Genomic DNA, 27,149 nt, shown 5'->3' with positions numbered 1-27,149 from the left:
AGCCCATGCTCCAAAACAAGAGAAGCCACTGCAATGAGAAGCCTGCGCACCACAACGAAGAGTAGCCCCCGCTTGCCGCAACTAGAGAAAGCCTGTGCACGGCAACAAAGACCCGATGCAGCCAATAAAAAATAAATAAATAAATAAATAAATAAATATTTTGGGAAAAAAAGGATGATTACTAAGCATTGAGCCTGAGCAACTAGATGAACACTGAGGTGGGGAAGGTTTGGGCAAGGGAGTGGATTTGACTGCAGAGGTTTCAGCCTTAAGATTGAGTTATCATTGGACATCTGAGGTGGGCAGTTGATTCGATGAGTCTAAAGCTCACGGGAGAGAAGAGTCTGGGAGTCGCCTCTTGAGACTGTCTCCTCTTGAGAACCATCAGAATGTTCATAGAAAAAGCCATGGAATTAAATGACCTGGACTAGAAAAAGAGTGAATGTAAAGAAAATAAAAGAGCTGAAGAGACATACTAACCCTTGCCAACATGCAGATCTAGAAGAAAGCACGAGCAAAAGATGCAGAGGAAGTGGAGAAAGAATTAGGTAGAAAAGAAGAGGACAGGCATGTGTTGTGCCCTAGTTCTGGATATAAGAATGTGTTCCAAGAAGAGAGAGCCAACATCTGCTGTTGAAAGAATAAGAGAGTATCGAACATTGTCTTTGGCCAGAGGTAGGTTATTGTTCAGTGGTGGTGTTGTGGGAAGTGTAATTTCTGACTGTGCTGAGCGCCTAGTTGATATTCATGGCCGTAAAGTTAAGATGATTTCAGCTATCCTGATGGTGTCATTTCCTCCATCAACTTTTGGCTCCCCTGGCCCAGGCTGGGGGCGCTGGACAGTTGAGTTTAATCAGGATGTAGGCTTGCTTGGTAGAAAGCCAGAATGGGTTATTTTAAGATTCTTCTGATCTCTAAAGGTTCATGAAATAAAACAAAAGATTTATTTTATTTTAATCTGAAATTTCGGACTAATTTTTAAGCTAACTTTTTAGAATTCTCCAAAGTAAGATTATTTATGGTTGCATGCAAAAACTTGACAATGAAGCGATGGGGAGAGGGATCTTCAGCAATCTTGCACGTTATTTAAATCACAAATATTGAACTAGGAATAGGTATTGGCCAAAACAAACATCATGGTTTATTCTTCCAACATGTTTCACTTATTTGTTTCAACACTTCCTTTTCCAGTTTTGATGTTGGGAAGTTGAAAAGAATGGACTGGGGTAAGCTAGATGCCCTGCCAGATGTAGCCAAGAGAAACCCACGGTCAAAGTCAGAGTTGCCATAAAAAAATTTTTTTAATAAGACAAAACCAAGGAATTTACATATTAATATAAATTATTTATCTCAGTGACTAATTCGAAGATTAACTATTCCCCCAAACTCTGACATCTTATACAGGCTACATTTGTCTTTTTTTTTTGTTTCATTTTAGGAAAATCTAAAATTAAAACCTACTTGAAATTCTAAAAATAAGTGCTTTAACTCCTGAAAATTTATTCAATCACATTTTAAACTCCAACATACATATTTCTAGACTTGTAAACATATTTGCATTCTTTTAAATTTAAACAGAAATAGATTTGTTAAAATCCGGTTCTCTGAAATATTCAAGAGAGTATCATCTGGCTTGATTTTTATAAATTATATGTAATGTGTCTAATAAAATACTATGGAATACATGCTACTTGGGAACAAGAATTAATGATTTAACTCTACTTCTTACGGAACACGAACTTTTCCACCACATCCACTCAGTGGACACAAATAAGTCACTGTCATCCTCAGTATGACGCGATGTTTAACTCTCACTAAATTCATTCTGTCATGATAAAGAAAACCAACTTGATTTCCAAACATTACAAGTGACAAAACGTTTTATAGAGCATGCATTTTGTATGTAATCTGCACCTGAAGTGCTCAGCTTTCATCTAAAGACAAACGCGGAAGTGAAGTCAAAAGTTATTTACTGTTGCTTCTTCCTTGACATTTCTTAACAGGACATAACAAGCTGGTAAAAAAGGGAAGGCTGGACAGGCAGGCCCCCTGATCTGTGCATTCATGAGTCAGCCCCACCAGCACTCCTCACACAGGGGCTGTACCAGCCGCACCTCAACGAGAATATCAAAGCCTTGCGTTTCTACGCTGCCTTCGAGTTTACAAAGTGCTTTTCATATTGGGTTGGTTTCTTTTTAATGAGAGGGTAAGTTTTAGGGAGGATTTTATTCCCTTAGAAGGCAGGAGACTTTTGGCAAGATTTTTGAATCTTTCCTCTGTGGTCAATTAGTGACAATTCCACTTTTGCAAGACAGCCGTCTCCCTGTCCAATTTGACAAGGCAAAGCAAGAAGACTGGCACGGAACTCGATGCCAACAGTAGTTCAAAATCTCACCACCATCAAAATAGGAATTCAGATGCAAAATTCCAAGACTTGCTTAGTCTGCCCTGGCCGCCAGAGAGGATGAACTATAACCAGAGCCGGCTTCTGAAAGAGGTGGGTTGGTAGCAGTGTAATTGGTATACCGTTTCTGCAGGGGAAGTTTGGCGACATGTTTCTGATGAAGGTAAAGCTGCAGAACTGTGCAATCAGGTGCATGCCAATATGTTTGTTTCAGCCTTGTTTATAGCAGGAAAAAAACTAGAAGTGAGGGTATTAACCAATAGGCAGTTGGTTAACTAAACTGAGGCACAGTTGTTAACTAGACTACTATGTCAATAATTAAAATACAATTGAATGCCATCTGGGGATGGGTGGGGTAGACCAGATAGTGTAGGACCTACGATACGTAGCATTTGGGCTTCTTCTTTGCGTGAATTGGAAAGTCATTGGAGATTTTCGAGCATGGGAGAGACAGGATTTGACTTGTGTCTCCAAAGGATCAATCCAACACAGTGCTGAAGAGAGACTATGGCAGGATCGTGGGAGGAAGCGATGAGGATATGCCGGGGGAGGGTTGAAGATGGCTCAGAGCAGGTGCTACCAGCATCAGGGGTGGGAAAAAGTGCTCCAAGTCTATGAATAGTGAAGGTCAAGAAAACGGGATACCTTGGATACTGGGTGTGAGAGAAAATAAAGAGTCAAAGAGGACCCCTGGCTTTTATTAAGCAGGTGTGTGTCTGCACAAGGAGACCCAAGCACAAGAGAACACATCCCCCCAAATAGCAGGGTGGTTGCTGAGTAATTGGTTTACAGATCTTTATTTTCATCTTTGTACTTTTGTTTGGGATTATGCAAGGAACATGTGTTACTTCAATAATTTTAAAGCTATTTAAAAAAAAAAAATAAACGAATGCCAATGAGAATGAGAAACAATTTGCCCCAGTATATATATTTTTTGGTTGGCCGTCTCCGGTTGCCCGACAATCACGCCTCACAGGACAGCAAGCAACAACTCTGGAATATGAAGCAACAGCTGACCCCCAACCTGCCCAGTTCCAGGATTCCTAGCGAGTTGCATGTCTTTCTCTGGGTCTTTTCTAACTGAAGGAAAGAATTCACTAGGGCCTCCCACACAATGAACCTGGAGATTAACACCACAGAGTCGGCACACCTGCCAACCAAACCACAGAAGTAAACCTCCATCTGTGTAGTGAGATGAGTCATCCTTATTCTCATTAACCCGCACGGTTAGCATATTTGAGTCTACCTCCTCAAAATTTATATTTTCTGTTTGTATTTTCATAGGCCTTATGGCATACATACCTTTTTTTTTTTTTTTCGGTAAGCCCCTCGAATCCTTTTTTAAACATGTGGGGTAAAATAAATACATACATAAACACTTGGATGATTTTTCTCCACCCACCCCCACACACCCCCTCCCCCCGCATTCCAGGTAGATCTGCTTTATTTATGTCTTATTCAAAAGAATGCGTCATGCTAGCCACCCCCGAACTGAGAACCATACAGCTGAGAAAAATATTCATGTAAAGGTCTGTGTGCAGCACCTGAGCTATGTGGAGAAAAGGTGCAGACAAATCTAATACAAATACACGGGCCCAGGGAGCCACATGTGACCTGGGGCACATGCTTGCTCGGCAGACACACAGCACAGTGGGCGTGGGTGTCCCTCTGCACTTGACGCTCTTCATTCAGCAGCAGAGATTAATAAGATCCAATCGTGACCCCCAAATAGTGACACAGTGCACGGCAGGATGAACACAACTGCCTTCCTAGCAGTGGTAGATCTTCAAGCATTAATAGAAAGACTTCCGATGTCTCCTATAAAACCAGATCCCTCCTATTTCTCCGATGCAGCTGCACTGTTCATTTTTTATCCTCCAACATGTGCGAGCCTGGAACCCAACGTATAGGTGGTGATTCCAAGCTGCGCCTCTCCCTGGCTGCTTATGATGGGGACTTCTGCATTTCTAGCTCATCTCGTGGCAATTATTCCCACACTTGGAAGTTAGGCAGGCAGTCTGTGCATGTACTAAGCATGTGGCTTTCTGCATATGTCTGCACCTCATTTTTCAGGAAACTCTACTTCACACTACACCAGCTTGATGAGTAGCTGTTGTTCACACCCACTGGGAAATAACTCCATGTGAGAATAATACCTTTACAACTTTGAAGTGTCCTCAGACAGACTTCTCATGTCCAGGCCATCAACCTGCTGTGAACTCTCATCTTGACTTTTCACACTTACAGGCAACAGTCATGCAACAGACTGTCACACAATATGAAGGTTGGAGGAAAGGTGAAGGAGGGCCAAATTAAACCAAAGCCTCAACATCTTTCTAGTTCCGTGTAATTTTTAATAATTAGAAAAAAATCCACAACACATGCAAGTATATTCATACTTGGTGTCAACTTAAAACTTCTGTCCTGTGTCTTTGAAGCACGTTTACATTTCTCATCCTCACAGACATTCTTTTTGTTGAAGATTGGTGTACAAACCGGTATCTGAAATCCCTGTCCTCAAGGCGCTTTCTACTTAACGTCTTCCTTAAAGTAAATATTTCTGGCCAAAATCTTAATCTTTAATCTGCAATTATTGTAACACTAAGGCAACTGAAAGCTCGGTGTGAGCGTGGTTTCAACCAACTGAATTTTCTCTTTGAGAATTATTATAATTTCACCCAATCCTGTTTGTTGAAAATCCAGCAAAATACAGGCAATCAAACAATATCTGTTATAGGAATAAATAAAACAAACAACTCTTTCATTCCACAAATAACTGTTAAGCCCCTGAGATGTGCTCAATCATGATCTGCTCCAGATTTAAAGGTGAGTCTAATGTGGGTCTGGACCTAACAGAAACTCATTCGTGCTCAGTAGAAGAGCTGACATGTGAATTATACTTTTCCTAATTCAGCAGGAACATGTCTTAGCAAGGGCTGAAACATGCACACCAAACTTGTTGATTTTTAGTTAACTAGAAAGTTCAATTAAGTGGAAATCAGCTCACTCTTAGTGCTTAATTCTTTCAGTTAATATCCAACCAGCTTAACATCTGGAACTCGGTTCAACCCGAAAGAAGCACTGAGTAATCACCGTAGACCCTGCACCGTGCTAGGCACTGGGGATGTGAGGATGAGAAGGTACCAGGCTGGGAGGGAGAAGAAGGGGTTAATGGCAATCCCCCCGCCAGGACCGAAAAGTGGGCTAGAACACATGACCTGTAATTCAGAGTAAGAAGAGGAACAACAGAAGAATATGCAAGACGTGGGAACAGATGGTGATGGTTAGAGAAAGGGACAGAGCAAAGGTGAGTGTGTCAAGCAGCCTTCTTTCCATAATGGATATAAATTTCAAAGGCCTGATTGGGTCCTAACCCAGGACACCTTCTAGAAGTTGTTCTTAAATTTCCAATATCAGCTTGTTTCCTTTTGATTTGTTCCTCTCCTAAAAGGTCAGTAGAGGGAAAATCTGATAAATCAAATCTCCTGAGAAGTTTTTATCCATTTAGTTAAGAGTTATCATGACTAATGGATGTTCAGACTGTCATACAGTGTGAAGTAAGTTAGAAAGAGAAAAACAAATATCGTATATTAACGCATGTATATAGAATCTAGAAAAATGGTATAGATGATCTTATTTGCAAAATAGAAATAGAGACACAGATGTAGAGAACAAACATATGGATACCAAGGGGGAAGGGGGGGTGGTGCATAGGAATTGGGAGATGGGGATTGACATATATATACTATTGATACCTTGTATAAAATAAATAACTGATGAGAACCTACTGTAGAGCACAGGGAACTCTACTCAACGCTCTGTGGTAACCTAAATGGGAAGGAAATCCATAAAAGGGGATATATGTATACATATAGCTGATTCACTTTGCTGTACAGTAGAAACTAACACAACATTGTAAAGCAACTATACACTCCATAAAGATTTTAAAAAAAGATTTATCGTGACTATACATCTTTACTCCCTGAATTTATAAAATGTTTTTGGTTTAAATCGTAGTTTGGACCCAAAACTAAAAGAACTGTGTGTTCATAAAATCATAACAATGTATACATTTATATGTACATAAAAAATATCAGTATATATGTTTATATTAAGGATACACATATATTAGATATACATACACAGATAATATTAATATTCTTGACTATATATTTGCTTATGTTTGCTGTCGAACATTTAAATAATTATAAATGCCAAATATTAATGAGAATAGTTTCACCTCTCTTTTAGAATTTGTACAAAAAGTTCAAGAAATGACGTATGGAAACATATGAGCCTTGGGAAATTTGTGGTCAACAAATGAATGTCATATGCCTCACAGCATAACCACTACAAGACTTGCTTCTAGAAAATTTTTCTTTTAAAGTTCTCAGAAGAAGTAGCAGATTTTTTTTCTCCAACTTAGCTTGGGAAAATGCTTTGAAGTTCTTTATGATACATGAATAAACATATGTCTTAGGAAAATGAACCTGCAGTCACCATCACTTAGGAGTTTAAGAAAGCCACGTAAGATAATGGAAATCAAGTTCCCATTAAGAAAGAAAACAATTAAATTTCATGAGAGTAAAAACTTTGAGAGATTGTATGAAATAGTCATAATCTAGTTTACAGGGCTGAAAAAGTTTTGCAAAAACCTAGCACATGAACTGTTTTATCTGTGAAAGAGTTTTAAATGCACTCTGAGCACCAGGATGGAAAGGGAGCCAGAAACCATGATGCTATTTGCCTGTTGCTTCTCTGCTAGCTTGGCTCGCCTCAAGCTCAGCCAGCCAGACAGGAAGTGGCAGGTGTCTAGGACATCCTATCGACTGGTTAATAAACTCTCTGACCAAGTTCACCAGTAGTTATGTCCTCTAATTAAAAAAACTACAAAATGAAAATAGAAACACAGAAACTTTCCCATTAGAAATAACAAGAGACAGGGGCTTCCTAGGTGGCGCAGTGGTTAAGAATCCGCCTGCCAATGCAGGGGACACGGGTTCGATCTCTGCTCCAGGAAGATCCCACGTGCCGCAGAGCAACTAAGCCCGTGCGCCACAACTATTGAGCCCATGTGCTGCAACTACTGAAGCCCATGTACCTAGAGGCCGAGCTCCACAATAAGAGAAGCCACGGCAACGAGGAGCCCGCGCACCACAATGAAGAGTAGACCCTACTCATCACAACTAAAGAAAGCCCGTGCACAGCAAAAAAGACCCAACACAGCCAATAAAATTAATTAATTAATTAATTTTAAAAAAGAAATAACAAGAGACATAGAGTATGTCAGAAGCAAATGATTCTATGAAACAGATTCTCCTTTGGCACTTAGATCTCTTGACCCCCAAAGACATGAAGAAAATAATTATGAGATGACTCCTCTTAAAATTATCAATGCTCCCTATCGATCCCTCTGTGGTAGGAGTAACTCATCAATTTTTCTCAAAGGAGACATAAAGATTTCCAGGAAAAAGTTCTTGGAATCTCAGAGGGAATATGCAAAATTAAAGCTGGTTTTGGTTTCTGAATTGTTGATCTACAATTGATGGTTGTGACAAAGCTTGTCCAACAGAGCAGGAAGCAAGCATGGCCACCTTTTAAAATTTATAACTATGGCCACATCACTTTGATCTAACAGATACTTTCTTGGATTGATATAGGTTTTCTGGTCTTTCTGTCTCTTCAGCTCCCTGAACGCAGGCTAATCATCTGTATCTCCAGCACCAGGCACATTCCAGGTTTCAAAGGAATAAAGGGATTTAGAGCTGGAAGGGTGTCAAGATGTTCATCCAAACCCTTCTTCTACAAGCAAGGAAATTCTCTCAAAATACTAACGCAGCGAACACCTAGTGGTGACTGAGTGCGCTGCAGTCCCAGACAATGCGCACAGAGAGGAGGGTCCAGCCTGAGCCACTCAGTGCTCTATTCCACACCCCACCCCCAGAAAGAAGAGTTTCTCAGTAAATATCTATTAACTAAAAATGTCTGCATTCTTTTACAAAATTATTTAAAACAAAATTTGTGATCAGTCTTTGTTAAAAGCTAAATATTAGAAAAGAGGTCACCAGTGGTTTGGAAAACAAGACACCTCTCTCTCCAATCTGCCATTCAACTTTGCTTGCCCTTCCTTTTATTCCTATTGATTTAAAAACCTGCTCCTATGTTATAGAGGCACAAATTAATGGATTTACTATCCTAAACATTGCTCCTGGTAAATGATTCTTGTATCTGTAGAGTTTGTCTCCATTCCTATGAATGATTTCAGTGATTCTCAGATTTTCCACAGTAATTAATGAATTTGCTAATAAATTCTAGCTAACACTTAGCACCTTCTACAGTATATCACTACCAGAGTTCAAAATGGTGCCACCGGAGTTTCAGAGATACCTAGTTTATGTCTCAGAACTGAGCTGAAGAAATAAGTTGACGCTGTCAAATGATGCTTTCAAATGACCGAGGCAGAACTTTGCAACCTCTGCCTTTGGTATTTGCTGAGTTCCCCTCCCCCATTCTTGAGAGATGACAATTACTATGAGACTACAGATCAAATGATAAACATGCAGCATCGGGGAAGGTGCAAATCTCAAGTAGGGACCATCCAGCATCCTGAAGACCATTCATATACATTGTATTTTTACTTTAAAGAGAAGCACTATTTGTTCCCCTGTCTGTGTTTTGCAGCCGTGAAGCCTGTTTCTGGGTATTGGATCAGAATGATGTATTCAGGGAGCGATATCCAGCTGCCAACAGGGATGACATCTGTCTCATAGTGGTGTATGAGTCTTCCAGGTCTTTACTAAAGTGCTGCCTTGACCTTTATCTGAAACAGGGACTATGGAGATATGGATTGGAAATCATGTACTATTCTCTGAATGATTACATTGCAGAACTACTTGGAGATGAAAACAGCTGTCTAAAATGTGTATTAAGTCCTTAACAACAACAGATAATCTGGGGGAGTTTAGCAAAGAGAACTCTCATGATCTTGAGAAATATCTTTGCTGGAAGACTAGACTCCACTCTCCAAATTCAATGAGCAACTTCTTCAATGACATGGTCTTCTAGAATATACAGAGGGATGTGACTATTTCAAAGAAATATTACTGGTTGAAAGGATCAAGCTTCTCTGTTCCACAGAGTAAGAATTGCTTTATGCCTTCCAGACTTAACAAAGACCACAAATGTACGTATCCATATGGGTAGCTCGTCAGCGTACCTGCTTTAATATCTGTGAGATCATATACCAACATTAGCAGACATCAATTTAAAAATATGCCAGCTCCATATCTGGCTTTTTTCCCTGTGATAACTCATGACTTTCATGCACCATAACTCATTAGCAATTCCTTCTTCAGTTCGTCTTACACGTCTCATCTCTATTGGAAACACAGTGATAATTTCATGTTCAAAAGAGCTAGGAGGCCTAACCCCTCTGCAAAGTTTCAAAAACATCTTTCACAAGACAAGAAAGTGACACATATGAAGCACCCCAAAGCACCATTTCTCTTGGTAAACACAATGTGTCCGTGATTTTAGAGCTCAAGTAACCAATAAACAAACAAACAATTCGAAAGAAAAGAAAGATAACAAATTGAACTTACCATCTCTAATCACATTTCTTCTAGGAGGGAACAAAAGAGTGACATCAGCTGTCATCTTCCTTGAGAAAACCCTGCCTTAGAAAAGTTAATTACAAGATCCCACTGAGCCTGACATGTAGTGGGGTAAGGAAAACACTTTGGTTCTAGAGAATTACAGTATAGTACACAGCGCTCACAAACAGAATGAATAATTGAAATCCAGAGCTTTTATGCCTCAGTGGAAAAAAAAAAAACAATATTTCATGGCACATAAACTTATTCAGCTTATTTGCATTAAGGTTGACTGATCAAAGCACTGTCCACAGGAAAATGGTGATGGTACCTTGATTTAAGTGTGATGAACATTCATAAATATTCTTAGGAAGCAAGATGTACCTACATTTAATCAGCACTTATTAAAATTTTATTCCCTATAGTTATTCAACAGGATCTGTGGTATAAAAACATAATTACAAAAATCAGATTTGAGCTCATTTGACAACAGAAGGGTTTTATGGTGACCTATCTCCAAATGTTCCTATTTGTAATTAAATGCAGCGATCAGCAGTAAGGATTTTGAAGCTGTTTTAGTAGTTCCGCTATTCTGCTTAACATGTGGCACCCGTAATAATTAAAATGATACTAACACATGCACAATTTTATGGCCCTTATGGTGCAACCCATTATGCCAAATAAGGGCCTCTGTTTTCACAGCATACTGCACATGGTCTCATTACACCCACTTTTCTTTTCCTGTCTTCACACTAACAACTGTTAAAGTGAATCAACACACGAAACGTACTATAACAGCTTAGTGTTTATGATATGTGTGCTGTTAGTCAGTGAACAGGAAAATCTAAACATTTACTGTTTATGTAAAGAATAGCGTTAGTGTTAGCGAATTGCTCGGGTCTGCTTACTTTATTATCTAGATCACAAACGTAATGATGGGTTTCAATGGCATCTATATTTTTGCTTTGTTTTGTTTTTCAATGCAGATGTCTATAAAAACCAGAAGAATTTAGCATTTATATATCTTAGAGTATTTCTTCCCAACTGTACGAGAATTTAGGAATCACGTAAAGAAAAGATAGATAAATCAGTATGTGTCATTCCCTTTAAAAAAAAAAAAAAAAGAAAGAAAGAAAGAAAAAGAAGAAGAGTGAAAGGTGTAAAGTTATTTGGAGGTGATTTCCTCCACCACTTTCCAAGGTTGGATCTGGTTTACCTAAGATGTTAAAAAGCTATAAGCCATTTTTATGTGGTACCACACTAAAATTTACAAGAAGCGGGGAATTTGAGATTAGTGCCATTTTTATCATGAATAATTTTGTAATTAGGGAGCTCCTCAAAGACCTCCTACACTCATTTTACAGTCATCAGTTCCGAATGGCATTCAGTCTTTTTGTTCTGGGACACAATCCAAAGTAGGTCCCATCGGTAGAACACCAACGAATTGGGCAAGATCTCATGTCTGCATTTTCCACTGCCATTTTCTGAACATTAGTCGAAACTTCAGATAAAGAATAACAACCTTTCTTTTATTTTGTTTCTTCGTAAGTCAAACTCAACTCTGTCCATTTAGGAATTTTGCCAGATAGGCGCTAACCGGCAGTCAACTGAACTGAGTAGGCCTTGAATGTTAATGGCTTAATAGAGCAATTGATTGCAAAGATACAAAAGAAAAATGTTCACAGATTGCAGCCTTCACATGGTTTGGCTCTGAGATCTCATCAACAGTGTGACGTCGACCGGTAGAGAACCATGTGTATGCTGTATGAGGACCATGCACTCGTTACAGAGCTGTGAAAATTTGTGGGACTGCAAAATGAAAATTACCAGCCAGGGGAGGGAAAAAAAACCGCAAGACGAGTCATGGTAGAGGGAAAGCAGCTTGAGACAGACCTAACACATTCTTCTATACAAGCTTCTTAATAGAAAGACTAGGAACTTTGAATATTATGTAAATATCACTGCAGGTCCAATAAATCTGTCAGAACCCTAGCCCCCCCAGGCTCAGACTGTCACACTCAGACAGCACATGGGGAAGATTTCATCCCTGTTAGAAGGCATTCTCCAGCTCTACTTACAAAAACCAAAAACAAAAAACTACGCTTTTCAACAATTAAAGAAGGCATAAAGCTCTCTACCTGAACTTGAAGAAAGTTGCATCTGAAATCCATATTCTTTGATTAAAATAAGTGTCTGTGATCAGCATTCGTATTTACTACCCCATGATCAAAAACAAATAACCCACTTTGTTTGTTTCTCACTGCAAATGAATTAAATTAGCAGCCATTAGGAGGACTTGCTGTTTATATCCTTGTTTCAGCAGTGGTAGTATTTGAAGTTTCCTGCGGTAAGTTCATTACTCGTATTTTGTCCAGAATTAGTGAAGCGTGCTGAAAATTGCTAATGACAGATGTTTCTCCACTCTGTCACACTTCTTGTATCATTTGATTTGGAAAGCAACATACGGTGTTCTGCTCTATCAGTATGTCACAGACTGTCTGTAAACAGCTGGTCATAACTCAGTTCAGTGAAAACCATTACTTTCCAATGAAGGGCTGGACACCCTCCAAATTGCATTTTGGCATGGCCTCGGCTGCATAATGCACAAAGTTCCTCTGTTCTGAGGTTACCGAAGGAAGATTTCTCACTTTCCCTCCTTGTGTTTATGTTGCAGAGAAGAAGAGTGTTTTCTCAGCAATAGATAGACGATCAAGAGGATATGAAAAAAATTTTTAATGATTATATCAAGCATTCAAAAAATATCTGGGAATGGTGCATTGCAAAAGACAACACAAAATCCACCCTAAATGTGTATCTTCCCATTTCTAGTTATGTCTCCGGTTGAAGGAAGCATGAATTATTAGGGTCAAGGCCCATCAGATGACACATTTCAATGTCTCCTATAGAATAGTCGTGGCATATGAACACGGCCATGTGGCTATCCCTTGATGTAGTCACAGTGAGAGGTACTGAAATCATCTCCCTGTCATTCATACGGTGGTGAAATCCAAGAAATTTGCCCTGCCTTTATTTAAAATCTGAAACTCATCAAGCCAAAAACCAAACATAAAAATCACATAAGTACAAGGCCATACACACTATTTTTTAACATGACATTTTAAAACATGTTGACAATTACATTTAATAATGAACAATGCCAGATTATTTGAACCATACATTGAATAACAAGGCATCACTAGCAACACCTTTCAGAATGTTTGGAGATAAAATCTCTCACTGAAAACCTCCGGATGGAGCAAAGAGATAAATAGAGATACTGAATATATTTAAAGCCGCTTGGCACTTCCAGATCCAGAGGGGCTTTGTGATTATATACAAAGAAACGAAAGAGAAGGAAATGAGTCCATTTGAGGGACTGGATGATAAAAGAGAACATGCCCATCTCAGCTTAGCACTCATTCAATCAAATCTTCATCAAGAACTACTGAGTACTTACACGTGCCAGATAATTGTTGGAAGTATTCTTGTGGAACTGTGTTCTATGCATAAAGGAGAGGCTTATCAACACTGAACTCTTGAGTGTATGCTTTTTGCACCTGGCAAGCCCACTTCCTCCTAGATCAGGCTCCTATGTCACCTTTCTGAAGCCTTTCCTAACTCCCCCAGGCAAAGCTGGCCCACATCCGGGCCTTCCCCACACGTTCCTAATAACTTGAATATAGCATTATAGGTAAAGTGAAGCTAGAGCCCAGGAGAGAAAACAATTGATTCCATGAGAGAGTCAAGGGAGACATCGTAGGAGGTGACGTTTTGCCTGGGTCTTAAATAATGACTCACGTGTGCAAAGCAGACAACATTTTAGAACATCTGATCAAGAAAGATGTCCTCAACTAGTAAAAGAAAGAAAAAAAAGCAACATTCTTTGCACAACAAATGTCATGCGAGCAGAAGACAAAACTTCTGTATCAGAAACTTCCAAGAAAGAAAAACTATATACACTGTAAAGAATCTCTTTAAAACAAGATATCTTACCTAGATGTTATTTTTTCTCATCTTCTAGACCAGGAGTTTAGTAGTACCCTTTTCTCTCAGATAAAATCAGTATATCCTGTGTCTGAAAGGATGAAGGATTCAACAATTGGCCAAAGAAAATTTTGAAGTGAGAAGACATATATTTAAAAGTCATATCACTCACTACACCATTGAGTACAACTGATTTCAAAAAAAGTTAGTATTTTAAGACCATACTTAAGTAAGAGGTATTGCCATGTGATTCTTAATACAAGATCATTCCTGAAAATTACTTTATATTGGTCGTACTTATACTAATAAGGAAAAGTTGTCTTACTATAGGATGGCTCATCCTTTTGAATAATAGACTCTTTGCAGTTGCTATATTCCAAGTCTCTTAGCTTAGGTGGACTTGCCCAGGTGAACTAGGCTGAGCTGCTGAAGAGTTTTATCGTCGGTAAATGCAGCAGCAGAAGGGGGTTAAAAGGTCATTTTTCTCCACCAGTTGCAGAGGGCTTTACCCATTTAAAGACTATAGTCAGCTAAGATAAACACGTGATGGATTCCTTTAGCTGCTCAAAGATGATAAGAGAAAATTAAAAAGAGAACTGTTTTCATTAGCTATCCTTTTTCCCAACCCCCTGTGCTCTCTTTCCTTCTCTGAATATTTACCTCTCTTTATGGTGACTCTCCTTCCACAGCTCAACCCTCACTGCTTTCCCTCTGCTGAAGTACTTAGTGAAGGGCTATTGCTTTTCCTTCACAGAGAAATACTCTCACGTATCATTAAAAGTAAGTGCCTGTTCATTTTTCCAAAAGGTAGTACAGGAACCTCTGTAGACTGATTATGCCAAGTGGCAATAATACAAAATTTAGACTTTCACATGAGTATTACACAGTGATTTGTCTTCCTTTTTTGATGGTGTATTTACTATTATTTCGATGATGGCCTTTTATTCTTCTTTTATAACTTCCGTTGATGGTCTTTTTTTCCCTCACTGTAAGTAGTGCTACTTCTAAATCTGAGCTATGGTTCCTAGAGCAGATGGGTGAGAAGAGAAATAATTTCCACCCTATAACTTGTTAGAAGAGCTCGGTGCCTTGCCAGTTGGACAGGAGTTTAGTACTCAAACACAAAATATACAGATTCTCAAAGGTTGGTGCTCTCTGTTGGTCTTATTTGAGTCTCTGGAAATCTTTACAGGGCCAGAAAATTATTCATTGAATTTTGACTAATGAAAATTGCAAGTTATCGCCAATATCCTATTGGTAGTCCCCTGTTGTCCTTCTGAAGAAAACCTTGGCCAAAAAAAAAAATAAATACCATCTCTGTCCAACACATCCAAGGAAATTAAAGCCACTGGTGGACATTTTGCCTCAATGAACATAACTTTTTTAAAACCATTTCAGGAAAGAAAGGCTTTGCAACAATACACAGCTAGAGCTTTTAAGGAAAGAGCAGAGCAAGGATGAAAAGGCACAAAAAATTAATTTTGTGTGTCAAATATGTAAAATGTATACTGGAATACTGACTCCCAGTTTGTGGATCGGAAGATAAACCAACACAAATTATCCCTGATGGGACAACTTAACAATTTGATTTCGTTTTCTTCAATTGCATTGAACAAATATTTATTGAATGTCTACAAAGTGCAAAACTGTTTGTGAGGCATTAAGAGAAAATAAAAATGAGTATATTCCTAAGTGTGGAAGAATGTTCCTAAGGAGATCAATGGAAATAAATAATCAGAATACAAAGCAGTGTTATAAAAGTGCCTTACATACGAGCGTGTGTGTGTATAAAATCTCTAAAAAAGTATTAATGCATCTTATAATTTCCAATTTAGGTATCTAGATCCTCATTTTCCACCAAAACAATACAAAACCCTAAGTCCTTGCAATTAGATTACAAATAGCTTTTGGTTATCTAGGGCCTGATTAATAGAGTGCCTATATAATTTATCATCCAAACAAGGACACTTTGAGAGTGAAAAGTGATGCTATTAATAATTGCGCCAAGTCAGTAGGAATAAGCTGGGATTGTCCCCGGCAAATAAGAACATATGGTCACCCTATTGATTACCTCATTTCAGTATTACCAAGACATCGGTCCCCTATTTTTGCTTCCTTCTGCTACCTGACTTCGTAAACCATTGTATTTCTTATTAGGTAGTATCCACAAGAGACTAGCCAGGAATAAAATGAGACTGTGTTCCCTCAAATCCATCAGTTTTACACAAAACGAAGATTGGATGGGAAATCATTTCATGAACACTTATTGGACCAGGTACTGTGCCAGCTGCTGGTGATACAAAGATGTGAACAGGTAAATCCCTGTCCTTTTTCTGCTTCAACAACATTGGAAAAACATATATACTCATAAAATTTTTAAATATTTGAAATTATTTTTAGTTTAATTTTATGTTAAACTATTTTTAATTATTCAAAATATCTTTACAAATAAATGTTTTTAAAGCACTGAAGTACCTATGGTAAGTTGAAAAAAGGAGTGGGGACGTGCTTCTTCTGCAAATGGCTTTAATTCAATCTTCCCACTCATGAGTTGTGATAAATTCCCCCAGAATGTCTCTTTCTACTTCCTGTCTTCTTTCTACTTCTCCTTTACTTTTCTTCTCCAAGTCCAACACAGAACATTATTGAGAGAGGAAGGAAGGAAGCCGGGCAGTCAGGGTTACAAGGGTGTGGATAATGTCTGTGTTTCATCTCAAATCCAGGTTTAAATGGCTAAACATATATGCAAATTAAAGAAGGAAAATATTCCATCAAAACCAGAAAAAGCAGAAAGACAGAGCTCCAGGGAGGCAACAAATCATGGGAGCAGGCGGGTGCATATACAAAACAGATCATGTAATTATTAGAGAAACGCAAATCAAAACTACAATGAGGTGGCACCTTACACCGATCAGAATGGCCATCATTAAAAAGTCTACAAACAATAAATGCTGGAAGGGTGTGGAGAAAAGGGACCCCTTCTACACTGTAGATAGGAATGTAAAGTGGTACAGCCACTATGGAAAACAGTATAGAGGTTCCTTAAAAAACCAAAAATAGGGCTATCATATGATCCAGAAATCCCACTCCTGGGCGTATATCCAGAGAAAACTCTAATTCAAAAATATCCACGCACCCCAACGTTCGTAGCAGCACTATTTACAATAGCCCAAGACATGGAAGCAACCTAATGTTCATCGACAGATGAATAGATAGAGAAGATGTCGTACATAAATACAATGGAATTTTTAAAAAAATGAAATAATGCCATTTGCAGCAGCATGGATGGACCTAGACATTATCATACTAAGTGAAGAAAGCCAGATAGAGAATGACAAATACCGCACGATATTGCTTAACTGTGGAATCTAAAAAAAAGAGGTACAAGTAAAGTTATTTACAAAACAGAAAAGACTCCCAGACATAGAAAACACTTATGGGGCTTCCTAGGTGGCGCAGTGGTTAAGAATCCACCTGCCAATGCAGGGGACACGGGTTTGAGCCCTGCTCTGGGAAGATTCCACATGCCGCGGAGCAACTAAGCCCATGCACCACAACTATTGAGCCTGTGCTTTAGAGCCCGTGAGCCACAACTATTGAGCCTATGTGCTGCAACTACTGAAGCCCATGCTCCTAGAGCCTGTGCTCTGCAACAAGAGAAGCCACAGCAATGAGGAGCCTGCACACCACAACAAAGAGTAGCACCCACTCACTGCAGCTAAAGAAAGCCTGCGCACAGCAAAAAAGACCCGACACAACCAATAAAATAAAAATAAATAAATAAATATAAAAATTTTAAAAAAATAAAACTAAAAAAAAAAACACTTATGGTTACCACAGGGGAAAAGGGGGGGAGGATAAATTAGGAGTTTGGAATTAGCAGATACAAACTACTATATATAAAATAGATAAACAATAGGGATTTACTGTACAGCACAGGGAACTATATTCAATATCTTATAATAAACTATGATGGAAAAGAATATATACACACATATATATACACACACATATATAACTATATCATTTGCTGTACACCAGAAATTAACACAACATTGTAAATCAAGTATACTTCAATAAAAAAAAAAAAAACAGAGCACGGATGGCAAACTCAAATGCCTACAAGACTGGGCAGCTGATGTGAATGAGCAAAGTGACTCAGGCACAAGATGGTCAGGAGCTCATTATGGAAGGGTGTGGACTGAGGCAAACTGCAGAGTTGTGCTCTAGCTAAAAGTGCAGCAGCTACTGAGCAACACCCAGCTATGTGAAACTGTGGATCCAATGTTGCCAGTTCTGCCAACTTTCAAAAAAACCCTAGGAAACCATATTTTTTTAAAAAAATCTGTTTTGTTTAATGTTGGTAATGAAATCAAATGGAAGCCTCTGTGAACCAAACCTGATCTTCAGGGCTGCCAGTCTGGGACTCCTGCAAGAAAATCTCTGATGCGCACATGGCTGCAGAAAAACACAGGGCTTTTTCTCTCACAGCAGGAGCACTTGCTTTTGCCTTACATCTGGTCCTTTCAAAAAGAAACTTTTTATGAGGAGTGTTTGTGGGGATGTGTGGGTGTGACATGCAGGCTTTGAAATATTTTAAGCACATGAGATAAGTATTTACTGTGTATTTTTGGTGTATTCTATGAATTAAATGTGGAAAATTGCCACATTAACAATTAAAATCAAGTTGAATGGTGCTTACAAAGTGAAGTTCACTTCAAGGATTCAAGAATTCAATGACTTTCTCCACTCTACCGTTCTGTTAACAAATTCCATCTCTGTTCATTCATTCATTCATTCATTCAACAAACAGGAATGGGCCATGCTAGGTACTAGGCTCTAATCCTAGGTGCTAGCAATACACTAAGACGAGCAAAGCTGCCTGCCTTCACAGAACTTACATTCTAGTGGGGAAGAGAGACAATAATTAAATGTAAAAAGCAAATTCCACCACACATGTAGAGAAGGAAAACAGAAAACTTTGGAGTGTAGTTGGGACTCAGGTTCAGAAGTTTCAGTTCGAACGAGTAAAACTAAGAAGGTATAAAACTAAAATCTGATTTGACTGGTGTTTTGAGACATTGTCAAATGCCAAATGCTAAAAAGAAATCATATCACAATTGCCAAGCTTGTTTAGGAAGTGACTGATGTAAAATGTTTAGATCATTGGAAGATAAATAAGGAAGTGAATTTTTAAGTATATGATATAGGAATATGAGTGCAAGAGCTTACTATAATCTTATTATTGTTGTTATATTAAAATACTCATTTGTTTTTTAAAGTTGATAAAAATATTATTTTTTAATTCAATAAGTACAGAAAAGTATAAAGAAAAAAAATCATCCATTAGCATTAGCTAATTTCATCTCTGCATATATAAGATAGAAGAATGGATGGATGGTTGGATGCAAACAATGCCGTTTAATAACTGGGCTCAAACTATACATGAACAATATTAAAGAATATGTCTGTGGTTAAAAATCTTGCCTCTGCCACTTTCTAGTGAGTAAACATGACTTATCCACGCCGTGTCTCAGTGTCCTCACTTGATAATAAAGATACTTACAGTATTATTGTAGGTATTAAAGGAAGTAACGCGTATACAGCACTTAGAGCAGGGTATGGAACATACTAAATGCTCAATAACTGTTAGTTGCTATTATTATTTCCTTCATCAGCCCATTCATGATATTGGTTTAATCCTAAAATTATTTTCTCAATTCTGCTGTCTCCCTTTCCTTCTCATTCTGTTGTTTCCTTATCATCTTTTAGCTATTTCTTTTCTTTTTTTCCCCTCTTGCTTTATTGAGGTATAATTGATTTACAATAGTGTGTTAGTTTCAGGTATACAGCATAGCGACTCAGGTTGTTCTAAGCAGGAAAGGCTCCCGGGGAATTATTTTTAGTTCCCTGACAGGCTGCGTTCAGTCATCATTTCCTCTCCTCCACACTCCTCCTCCCCCTCCTTCTTCCCGGTACCTTGCCTACTTGCCCCACTCTCCCTTCTCACTTTGCTCAGGCTTAGCTGCTCACCTCTGTTTTCTTCTTTTTTTTTAACATTTAATTTTATATTGCAGTATAGTTGATTAACAATGTTGTGATAGTTTCAGGTGTACAGCAAAGTGATTCAGCTATACATAAACATGTATCCATTCTTTTACAAATTCTTTTCCCATTCAGGTTGTTACATAATATTGAGCAGGGTTCCCTGTGCTATACAGTAGGTCCTTGTTGGTTGTTTTAAATACAGCAGTGTGTACATGTCAATCCCACACTCCCTAACTATCCCTTCCCCCCATTCCGCTCCCCTGGTAACCATAAGTTTGTTCTCTAAGTCTGTGCTCACCTCTGCTTTCCACTTACTCTGATATGGCATGACTGACTTCCCCTTGACCTGTCTTCTCTACTATCTCTGTGTCCATTCCCATTTCCTCACACCCGTATTTTCATGCTGAATGTTTAGTGTTTTGTGCATTATTTCACAGCCTGGAAAGAGCATGGGAAGAAGAGGATAGCTGAGCAGAGGCGCCGTGCTGTCCTGGCCAGGTCATTTGCTCTCTGCTCTATCTCCACAGATTTCAGGAAACAATCTGTGGTACCCAGGTTCACTCCACTACTGGGGGAAAGGAAAGGATCTCAGGCCTGCAGTGATGCTCTTTTACCTCAGATCATCTCCCCATTCAGTGTGGAACCTGGGGATCTTCACAGCCAACTGATTCTGCCACCATTTTTCACTCTCTCATTTTTCCAGACCCTTCCCATGGTCACTTCTCTTAAAGCTTCCTCTTCCCAGAGAATCTCAGCTCAGTGAGTACTATCCCTACAAGATTCTCAACTCTACCTTAACTGGTCGAGGGCAACTTCACTTGCTTTTCTAGCAAACAGTGCCATCTTCTGCAAAGAATAGTCATGCAAGAAAAAGGATGATTTGTCTTACTTGTCGGTGACAGGAAGACAGACTTAGAAAGAAACCAAATGCCCAATAATAGAGAATAGTTAACAATGAATGGAACATCCTCTCAATAGGATATATGGAACTAGTAAGAAATCTATTGACAACACAACCTTTAATAATATGATCTCAACTATGTAAAATTTATACATTTATTTATTTATAATATGGAAAAAGTATATTAAAATATTTTAGTATTATCTTTAGATTGTAAGATTACGGGAGGTTTTTTATTTCTAAATTTTCTATAACTTTCAAATCTTCCAGATTACCTTACTTAGACAATCAGTAAACAGAATCCATAAAACATTATTTACAGAAAAAAGTAATTGTGTCCAGTGTAGCATTTTCAAATGCAAAATAAGACAGAAATATATATTTAGAAAAGTCTGACTTTCTCACATCAAGGCTGAATCTTATTTGTTTTTCTAAGAATACAAAGATTCAGACATTTATTTTTTATGAACATACATCATAACTTACCACAAATGAATAAGAAAAGCCTTTTGTGTGACAAAGTCAATTCTGCAAAATTGTGTGGTGATGACTTTGGTGGGAACTAACAGATCTGCCAACATGACCTCCTCTCCATGTGTCATCCAGCCAGCTATTTGTTCTTTCAGAGAGCTGTTTTTACCCCAAGGGCCAATTTCATTAAAAAAAAAAAAAAGAAGAAGAAGATGAAGAAGAAGAAAATATGCTGATGAATTTTATGATTTTCCTGCTTTTTCCACTGCCTGAAAAATCAAACCAAGTGATGCCAATGTTCTACCTGTTAGGGGTAGAGGCAGATTGCCCCCACTAAAACAAAAATCTTAGACTCTGTCTGGTCATGAAGAAAGCTCCTGCTTGTCCAAAGAAAGGCATGAAATCAGGAGTTGACAGAGATTCTCATTCAGGAAAGAACTGTCACCATTTTTGCTGTGCTCTGGCCAGAACAACATATGGCAGCCCAGCTGACAAATATAATCTTTTCCTCTTTTTTTCCCATTTCACATGCACATTTCATTTGTGGAATATTAAAACTTCACACGAAGAGCCTGTTAACCCCTTGACACCCCAGCATCCCTCGTCTGGGATGTGCTATTTCCCAGAGTCCTCTCATCCAGCTGTGAGCGGGTTAAGGCCAATAGAGAGAGAACCAGTGGTCAGAGGCCTTCTGACCCTTCCCTGCATCTGTCAGGGAGGGATGACTCTCAGCATTTCCAGGCAGAGTCATCTTTATGTTAGAAAATTCAGTTTCCTGGCTTTAATATAAACCGGCTTGTTACCCTGCACCCCAGAGCCTTTCAGTTTCCCAAAACAAGAGGTATTTTCAGACACAGCTGTCCTAACATCCTGCTGTCCACTCCCCGAGCACACTTCTGGCCCGGATCCTGAAGGAAGACAGCCTGCACACGTGCTTTAAATTGAAAAAGCGACTTGCTCACTTCTCCACCTGCCTCCGCAGACATGAGCACTGGGTTCAGGTTTAGATGTCTTTGCTGACAGAGGCAATGCTCTCACTCAGCCCTATTACGCTGCAGGACCCCCACTGTGAACCCAGGCAGCCCAAACACACTTCCAACTAGATGTTTCTATATATGTGTCAATGTAAGATTTCTCCTTCCATCCACTCCTTTATATTTTGTTTTTCATTTACTAAAATTACCTAGCTTAAAATGTCACTCAATATATATTTGTTGAATAAATTTCAAACATACAAAAAAAGGCAGAAAATAACACAAGACATACACCCATGAATTCACCACTGAGATTAAGCAGATGATACCATTTTGCCATATTTGCATCCACTGACTCTCTCTTTTTTAAACAATAAGATGTAAAATGTTTCAGGAACATCCGACCGCACACCACATTCCTCCTCTAGCAGGTTAACCACGACTCTGAAACTGGTGTGCGTTATTCCCTTCCAAGTGTTCTAATACACACACATGTAGCCATAAAACATGTAGATATTAGTAGTTTGTCTCTTTAATACTTTCCATGAATATTTTCCTTGCTGTATGTATCATTTATATATATTTTGCCCTTAACATCATGTTTCTTTTATTTTTTTATTTTTTATTTTTTTGATGTGGACCATTTTTAAAGTCTTTATTGAATTTGTTACAATATTGCTTCTGTTTTATGTTTTGGTTTATTGGCCCTGAGGCATGTGGGATCTTAGATCCCTAAACAGGGATCAAACCCACACCCCCTGCATCTGAAAGCGAAGTCTTAACCACTGGACCACCAGGGAAGTCCCAACATTGTGTTTCTTTGCACAATGTATTCATGTTGCTATCCACAGATCTAGGGCACAATTTTAATTGCTCTATACTTTCCCATCATTTCAATAAAAAAGGTTTATACATTCCCTTAATAACAGACAGATTATTCCATGTTTTTGCTATCACGAGCAATCCTGCTTTGAACATCCTCGATCATATATACGCACGACATATATTCTGTAGGGTGGGGACAGTCCTAAACTATCAGCACCTTCAGTTTTACCAGACTGACAAATTGTTTTCCAAAGTGATCATACCAGTTCTTGTTTTCATTATCAATTATAAGAGTTCCCGTTTCCCACATTCTTGCCAACATTTGGTGCCATCAAACTTACTAACTGCCAAACTGGTGTGTAGGTGGCTGCTCACTGTTGAATCAGTTTTCATCAACCTAATTATCAGAGGGGTAGGGCAGCTCTTCTTACGCTTATTAAACATGTGTTTTATTTGCTTTGTAAATTGCCTTTACCCATTTTTCTTTTAGATTGTTTGCATTCTTCTTACTGATTTGTAGTTCTATGTGAATATAAATATTATCCCCTTCTCTAAGCCAGTCACTAGCTTATCTTTTGTTGTTTTTTGTATCATTTTTGCTGTATGTAAAGTTTTCTCCTCACCGTCATCATTACTGTTATTATTGCATACAGTCACATCTATCTATGTCTTATGGTTTTTTACTTCTTGTGTCTTACTTAGGAAAAATGTTTTCCCACACAACAATGTTAAAAAAAATATACACTCATATTTTCTTATGCAGTCAGTTCAGCCATAGTGTCTGTTTTGAAAGTGTAAATTTGTTCCAGGACAATTGATATGATAAGAAAAATATGAGCATAATACAAATGGCCGATTTGCTTAAGTACCATTTCATCAGTGAGAAACACTAGGTAAATGCAGAGAACAGCACACAGCCTAACCAAGCTGTGTAGAAATACACAGAGCACACGCATATGTGTACCTCAAACATCTACCAGCTACCTCAGGTCACAGGTATGTTATATGCCACACCTGTCTGCATCTAGTGTTACAACTTTCCATGAGATCGCAGATAACCTCTTTCCACTGCTTCGCAATAACTCACCAGCTGAAACTCTTCTCATGTCTGCTCTACAAGCAATCTGTCAGTTTTTTCCAAGGTAAAGTGCCATATTTATTGTACTATTTATGTATTTTGTAACCATTTAATACCTGAAAAACTATGCTTCCAGTTTTTTCCCCTCTCTTTCTTTTTCTGTTTCAATGATGAAGCTTTTGAAGGTTTCCCCCCTAATTCCACTTCTCCCCTAAGCCCTGTGCTTTTTACTGTGAGATTTTGCACCATGGGGGGATTTTTAGGAACACATATATTGCTGACTGATGAGGTCTATCGTCTGGCACTTTATATTTAAGTCTTTTATCCATATGTAATTTACTTTTATCACTATTATACTACTGAGGTCATATTTTCCCCATAAGAAAAGCTACTTAGCCTCCATTTTAATTATTACGTTTCTTTTACTTTTCTTGACTCATTTCACTAGCTAGGACCTCCAGTAAAAAGTTGGGTTAGGGCCGAGATCAATGGTATCAGTGAATTTGAGTGCTTCTCAAGTTTCATGATTTAAAATATTCATTGTAGGTTTTTGGAAGATATATTTTCTCAGGATAAGGAAAAGTCCTTCTATTCATAGCTTACTAGACAAGACTATTATAAATCATTGTTGAATTTTATCAGACACTTTCTGTATTGAAATGATCATATGCTTTTCTCCTTTAATCTGTTATTGTGCTGCCTTAAAATAATGGATTTGTTTAATGTTAAACTATCCTTGTTTTCTTGAGATAAATCCAAATTAACTATAAAATAGATATAAGTGATAAACATATACATAGATGTGTGTTATGTATTACACGTGTGTATTTTTCTATGGTTTTGTTTTAGCATAGTTCACGAAAAATAAAATTCACTTATCTTAACTGTACAGTTTGATGAGTCTGGGGAGATGTATATAGTCATGTGACTACCACAGTAATCAAAACATTCCATAATCCCCTCAATCTTCGTCTTCCTGCAATTTTACTATGAGGGGTTAAGCTGTAGTTTTCTTTTTTTTTTTTTAATAAATTTATTTATTTATTTTATTGTCTGTGTTGGTTTTTTTTGTTTGTTTGTTTTTTTTTGCTGTGCGTGGGCTTTCTTTTTAGTTGTGGTGAGTGGGGGCTATTCTTTGTTGTGGTGCGCGGGCTCCTCATTGCCATGGCTTTTCTTGTTGTGGAGCACGGGCTCTAGGCCCATGGGCTTCAGTAGTTGCAGCACATAGGCTCAGTAGTTGTGGCTCACAGGCTCTAAAGCATTGGCTCAATAGCTGTGGCACACGGGCTTAGTTGCTCCGCGGCATGTGGGATCTTCCTGAAGCAGGGATCGAACCCGTGTCCCCTGCATTGGCAGGCGGATTCTCAACCACTGAGCCACCTAGGAAGCCCCTAAGCTGTAGTTTTCTTGAACTTTATCTTAACATGAAGTTCACTAAACATTCTTGACAAAATTGGGGAAATTTTCAGCCTCTACTTCATCAAACAATTTTTCTAAACAATTCTTTCTTCTCCTTCTGGGTTTCCAATAGCATATATGTTGGAATTATTAATATTGCCTCCTTAGCTCTTGAGACTGTTCATTTTTCTTTACATTTTTTTCTCTTTGATTTTTGGATTGGGTAATTTCTATTAAACTATCTTCTGGTTTATTGATTCTTTGCTATAATATTTCAAATATCTTTTTCAGTCCATCTGGTGGATTTTTCATTTCAGTTAACATAGTTTTCAGCTCTAAAATTTTCAATTGGTTCTTTCACAATTTCCATTTTACCATTATGATGGCCCATTGATTCTCTTCTTTTATTATGTTTTGCTTTCATTTACTGAACATATTTATATCTACTTCTTTAAATATAATATTTGCTTTGAAATTTTCGTCTGCTAAATCCAATATCTGGACCCACTCAGCCACTCAGAGTATGTTTCTATTAACTATATTTTTTTCCCTTTGAGTAAGGCTCACAAGTTCCTGCTCCTTTGGATGTCTACGAAGTTTGGTTGAACTGGAAACTGTACAAAATATATTGGAGAGACTATGGATTCTGTTTTGTTCTACTGACAACTGGAAATTAATTCCTGAATTCACAATGAAGAATCTGTCCCACCTGTGGTGTACAGCCACTTATGTCTCTGCTTAGGTTTTTTCTTTCCAGCTTCTGAGCTTTAGCCTGGCCCCCTAGCCATCTTCCCTCCTCTTAGTAATTTAGTGATCAGCCAAGGATTTGGGAAGAGATATACTCAGCATCAGCCTTAACATGGGTAGGGAGCTCAATCGGTCAAAGTCTAAGCAAACTCACACCCTTATCATGAGCATCTTGCCTTTCAAGGATAGACCTCCATTATCTATGTGTGCTTTTTCCTTGGGCACCTGGGGAGTCTCTCATTTATACTCATAGCTTAGAGTCAACTAGATATTTGGGAAGTTTTTTCTTAGGTTTTGGATCTCAGTCTTACTAAAGATACCTTTATCTTACCCTCAATCTTGATTTTTATTTTAGGTTTGTGTTAAATTCTAAGTTGACAGTTTTTTCACAATATTTTGAAGGTGATGTTCCATTGTCTTCTGCATTATGCTGTTACTAATTAGAATCTGCTGTCAGTATAACTTTTCTTCATTTTTAGAAAATCTGTCTTTTCTCTCTGGCTACTTTTACAATCTTCTCTTTGTCTTTGGTGTTCTGCACATTTACTATGATCTACTTCTGTGGAAGTATTTTTATTTATCTTGCTTGGAATATGTTGTGTTTCTTGAACTGGTAGCTTCATGTCTGTATAAGAAAATTCTCAGCCATTGTCTTTTTGAATATTGTCTCTTTTCTTTTAGTCTCCTTTTCTGGAACTCCTACTAAATGTATACTGATTTTTCTAAT

This window comes from Hippopotamus amphibius, chromosome 5, assembly GCF_030028045.1.
Source record: "Hippopotamus amphibius kiboko isolate mHipAmp2 chromosome 5, mHipAmp2.hap2, whole genome shotgun sequence".
In the NCBI taxonomy this organism is placed as follows: Eukaryota; Metazoa; Chordata; class Mammalia; order Artiodactyla; family Hippopotamidae; genus Hippopotamus; species Hippopotamus amphibius.
The sequence above is the reverse complement of the archived record's forward strand: the minus strand, read 5'-3'. Positions refer to the sequence as shown.